The 5,590-nt window shown below is 38.6% G+C and overlaps 1 long non-coding RNA gene across 1 annotated transcript; it reads left to right on the top strand.

Annotated features, from left to right (window-relative positions):
* Positions 1 to 1,731: 1,731 nt before the first annotated feature.
* Positions 1,732 to 2,503, top strand: LOC136805783 (uncharacterized). The gene is made up of 3 exons (XR_010846449.1): positions 1,732 to 1,850; positions 2,041 to 2,159; positions 2,301 to 2,503. It is a non-coding gene; the product is annotated as an uncharacterized lncRNA (long non-coding RNA).
* Positions 2,504 to 5,590: the final 3,087 nt, after the last annotated feature.

Below are 5,590 nucleotides of genomic sequence, written 5' to 3' on the forward strand. Positions count from 1 at the left end.
AATGTTTTTGTAAGCAAAATGTTGATCGTAAACAAACTCCTATTATTTCTAGATATCAACAGCCTCGCTTCCTTCGAGGGCGAAGAAGAATTGGACTTATTTACTTCGAAGACACCATCAAAGAACACAAGACTGTTAAAATGTATGCTATCTTAAGTAAACGTCAATTCCCAATGAAATAGTATTCATCACCAAATAAGAACGCAAAGATGCAAACAATATAGACAAGCTGACAATCAAGTATACATTACCGTAGAATCGTCTAATATCAACATGCGTCTTCTAAAGTCGACACCGGATCTGTAAAATAATCAAAACAAACCTTGAATGAAATTCTTGGTATCATTCTTATCGAACAAGTTCATCCATCAAACTAGAAGTTCAGTAAACATTGCAATCCTTTCAATAAAAAAACAGCCAAATTATAAGCAGTTTCACACAACACACGAAACGCATGCAAGCTTCCTCGTAACTTTCTCGTGTCCATCATTAAAATTTTACAACTTTATTAAGCTTCAAGTAACGTGATAAAAACAATTCGCGCGCTTAGTCGACCTGGTTTCCCCGACCTTATTATTTATTGCAAGCACACGCTCAAGGCGCTAAGAGGGCGCGTTAAACTTCTAGGCGCCGCACCTAGCACACCCGGTCCCTTTTTAAGTTATTTATTATGTGCTCTCCGCCAGGGTGGGGAAGAAGAAAACTAACAAAAATAAAAAGATTTAACGGAGTAGAGAAATGCTCTTTTTATCTTTTATTAATAAATAAATTGTAATCAAGCATAAATCTCTGGGGGATAACTTCCATCCGCACATCCGCTCATACCACTCTCTATTTTTCATAAAATAGAGAGGTTTTTTCAACTAAAGACTTATAGAAACATCATAATTAAAGGAGCAAATATTTCCCAGGAGAACGATCATCTTGGGATATTGTAGTGTATAAAATGGTATTCTGCATCAGAGAGCTCACACAGCCATCAAAGTCCTCTTCATTAGGACAGCGAGGGTGTCGTACACAAAGAAAATAATAGAAAGGTGAGTGCTGTTTAAATTTGTTTTAGTTAACTTTTTTGCATAGAGAGACTTCACTCTATTACTCTTTTACAATCTTAATTTGCGACTGGAGTTTTTTGGTAGCTTTTCTAAGTTATCTGTGATATCTGAACTGTATGCTCCAATTTTCTGAGGATTCCTTTTGCCATTCTTTTATCAAAGTTTCATCTCTTTCGTAATATTTAGTGAATATGGCTCCTAAAGGCAATACATCAAAGCTGGAAAGAGAGGAAAGATTTCAGAAGGCGATCAAGGCAGTTAGTTGGCGATGGCGAATCCGTTAGGCAAGCTGCAATCAGGTTCGACCTTCCGAGAGTCACCTTGTTGGGTCGGACCAATGGGAAAACTAAATCAGGAATGCAGGCGCACCCATCACATTAGCAATAGATGAAGCAAAACGCTTTGTTGTAGTGAGTAACTTTCTTAAAGGCGGAATAAATGTTCAGTTTTAAAATATCAGAGCAGTGATAATCACTATTGGGTATTATTTGTGGGGTATTTTAATTTCAAAAAGCAGGCTTATAAAAACCTCTGCCTCTGGAAAATAACTTCACCTCTCTTTCCCAACAGGTTTTAAACGTGTTTGCACAATGGAAATTTCCAATTGATGGGACGACCCTACGTGAAATGGTGCAAAAATACTTTAACAAATTGGGAAGAAATGTGAAATGTTTTAGAAACAATTTACCGGGAGACAAATGGTTGCGTGGGTTCAGAAAAAGAAATAACGTGACTGTGCGATGTGCGGACACAGTCAGCAGAAAACGCTTCAACGTCACAAGAAACGACCTGAAAGTAAGTGCACGTGTAATTTTGTGTTTTGAGCCTAAGGTCGGATGGAACTTGTAGCGGGTTTGGAAATTTTTTGAACTGCTTTTTGCTGAGGTCATCAACTTTGTTATAAGCGACCATAATTGATAACAAGGGTAAAATATAGAGAGGCCGATAGGGTTTGAATGAAATAAGGCTACTTTTTATTACACAGAAGTACCACGAAGAATTGTCAACGGCTGTAAAGGACGATTATGACGAAACTAATTTACAGGACGATCCTGGGAAACAAAAGAGAGTAGAAAAATTGGAGCATTCAAAACAAGCTTACAGGTGTGTGAGAGTTCATTCCTGAAGCTTTCAAGTATTTCTTTTCGGTTTTTCTATTGTTTTGTAATTATTATGTAACGGGGAATTACTTCTATTTCCTACGCCTCATCACTTAAGAATGCTTACCTTTTTATCTGATTTTAGCATTATGTACGTCGGTAATGCAGCCGGCACGTATCTTCCACCAATGATTGTATACAAGGCGGAACATGTATTTCAATGGACGTTATGTGCTCCAGAAGGAACAGAATTTGGTTCATTCTTCCTCCAAACGCAACTCACCTTACACATTCACTAGACGTTGCCGTGTTCCTTGGGCTGAAGGCAAAATGGAGAAAAATTTTGACCGACTGGCGAATGGAGGTAAGATTGAATAAGGACAAAGTTAGTTTCATGGAATTTAGAAAATGCTAAATTAAGTGTTCTTTAATATGTGATTAATTGTCGCTTTTTTCTACCCACAAATAATATCTGTGAGCTCAAACCCGCGTTAATGACCAGTAATCGCGGTTTTCTCCAATTTATTTTGACCACCAAAATTAGTGCTGGTGAAAATTAGTTCTTGAAGTATGTTTGGATGACACTAGTTATTATATCGTTTTTGGTAGCACGATTCCAAAGGCAGAGTTTCCACCGTTGGTATTCAAGCTGCACGAGACGCTCCAGTCAGATTCACTCGTCAGTGGTTTCAAGACTTTCGGCATCTATCCACTAGATCCAGAACCATTATTGAAGAAAATCCCAACAGCGGTAATTTGGAATTTTAACTTTAAAATTTTCTTTAGCAAAAAATTATTGTCTTATGTTATATGCTCACCCCTCACATTTCTCCCTGGAGTTTACTGCATTAATTGCCTCTGGAATTATGAGTAAAGATGTTTAACTCTAAATCATAAAACCGCCGTGGTTTGAAAAAGATCAATTATTTAAAGCCGAACTTCTTTCGAATTAATGTTACCTTGTTTTGTTAATGTTACTAATTAATTCTTTTCCAGGAAGAGACAATATCAAAAGAAACAAACGTCTTGTTTAAACGAAGTCACTGTGCAGCATCTGGCTGGTATGCAAGAAGTAACGAAGAGAGCGGCAGAAAAAGAACGGCCAAAAAGACCCTCCAAGAAGGACATTGTGCCTGGGAGACCAATTTCACCAAAGGATTTGTTATTGTCATCATCAAGTTCGACATTAACCCCGTCACGGTCACCATCACTGTCAAGATCATCATTCATTAACCCCGTCATCGTCGGCATCAAGTTCGACATTAAACTCATCCTCATCAAGTTCATCATTAACCCCGTCATCGCCAGCATCAAGTTCGACATTAAATATCTCCACCACAAATTTCAGTGATGTTGATGATGAGATTGAGAGCGCCGACGACGATAACATTTTAAACGAAGGTGAGAAAGGCGAAGAAATACAATCTTCCTAACCGTGTGGTGCTTGTGGTGGTTCCTGGAAAGATGAAGATCAATGGATCGAGTGCGAGGTCTGTGGACAGCCTTTTCATTTACACCGTGAATGTAGTGGGCTGAATATCTGGCGTGCAAATGTGCAAAAATATAACGTTGCTGCTTTACCGGCATATTATTGCGCGGGTTGTAAGAATTTTCAACCACCTGAAATAAAAAGAAAAATGTGAAATTCATTATAAACCATATTTAATTTGTCTTTTTTTTTTAACATTTAAACCCTAACAAAGTCAAGTTGTTTTTGTTCGACCGCCTAGATATAGCAGGTGGGTAAAATAGGTCAAAATTAGAAAATATGACCTCCTTTGGGTACCACCGTGGAGGGCCCCTGGAGGTCCCGGCCGGGGTTCCAGGGAGTTTGATCGGTGCCTACTGGTCAGGGGGATGTGAGGGTACACGCCTGCACCGTTGGGGGTCCTTCAAAGTTCCTCAAAGCGTCGTCAAAACAAGGCAAAAATTTGAAAATTCGTAAAAATTGGAAAAAAAATGACTTTCTTTGGGTACTACAGCGGACGGCCCCTGGGGGTCCCGGCCAGAGTTCTAAGGGGTCCAACCGGTGCCTACTGGTTAGGGGTGAAAAGAGGGTACACGCCTGCACCGGTGTGGTTCCCTCAAAATTCCTCAAAGTATCGTCAAAAGCCAGCAAAAATCTTTCTAACTCGCTCCGTGGACCGATTTCGGGCCTCCCGGACTGCGAACTGGGCTTCCTGAACCTGGGTGGGGTCCTGGGGGTCTCACTTTAAAGGGATTTTCGCATGCCCAAAAATCGCTATTTTGACTCGCTCCTGTCTGGGTCGTACGGGTCGGGACCGATGCCCTGCGTCCATCCCAGCCCATCAGGACATTAAGGAAGGCCGTCCAGCTTCAAGAGCGCCCTTAAAACTAATCTCATAACTGATCACCATTGCTAAGGCATATGATGATCTGAAAAGTTTATCCAGCGGAATTTTACAAAACCGGCTGGGGGTCTGGGAAAAACTATGACACGTGACCAGATACCGGTATCCGATTGGCCCGCAGTTTTCAAAATTTATTTATTATTGTATAGGAAACAACTTTTTGTAAGAACTAAAGTAGCAAAAACCTCTATATCTTTTGAAGTATTGAAAATTTTCAAAGAATTTTTTTCAGATGATATAAGGTAATTGTACATGGAACAATCTGAATCTTCACCTGCCAAAAGTACTAATTTTTTTGCTGCTGGAATGCCCTTTGAGCACCTGAAAATATCATGGCTACAAAACGGAAACAGTTTCATTTAATTTGGAGTTTTTATCTGAAAAAGCTAATTAAAATTCAGAAAACGCGTGTCAAACTAAAAATCAAAAACATTCAAACTGAGCGAGAAATCATTTTCACAACGTAACGCGACAAGGAAAAAAGTTGAAAACCAAAAAAACAAAACAGCAACAAACCTTAAAACCAACAACAATAACAAAATGAAACCAAAGAACCAAAAAGTAACCTTAGACAAAAATATTTTCCAGAACTTAGAGTTGGTATTTGTTTATCTTCCAAATCTATTAAATAGTTCTCATGAAAGGTTTTTGAAGTCTGATTGCAAAAAGTATGCAACCCAAAAAACTGATCATCAAAACCGCTTAAAAAAGCTCAACAAACAGAAATTTTCACCAAAAATTTATCCAAGAAGAGTATCCAAATATCCAACAATACAATTAGAGCCTAAACTAGTCAACCTCTTGGTGTTTGAATCAATTTTTTTGTCGGTTGAATGCCTGACAGACATTTCTCATGTCAAGTTATAATTATTCTGATAAAATGCTTCATTCCTCCTAATAATCAAGCAGATAGCAGGAGAGAAGTAATCATTACATAAGAGAACATGCCTGTAATAATTTGGTTGGTGTTTGAGCCTTCATCTTGAACAAAAATGAGAAAACATCCAAGCAAAATCAGTGTAGAAAATACAACTTTCAAAACAGTCTTTCAAAGATTTTAGGT

The sequence above is a fragment of the Clytia hemisphaerica genome, unplaced genomic scaffold (assembly GCF_902728285.1).
Source record: "Clytia hemisphaerica strain Z4C2 unplaced genomic scaffold, Clytia hemisphaerica genome assembly, whole genome shotgun sequence".
Taxonomy (NCBI): domain Eukaryota; kingdom Metazoa; phylum Cnidaria; class Hydrozoa; order Leptothecata; family Clytiidae; genus Clytia; species Clytia hemisphaerica.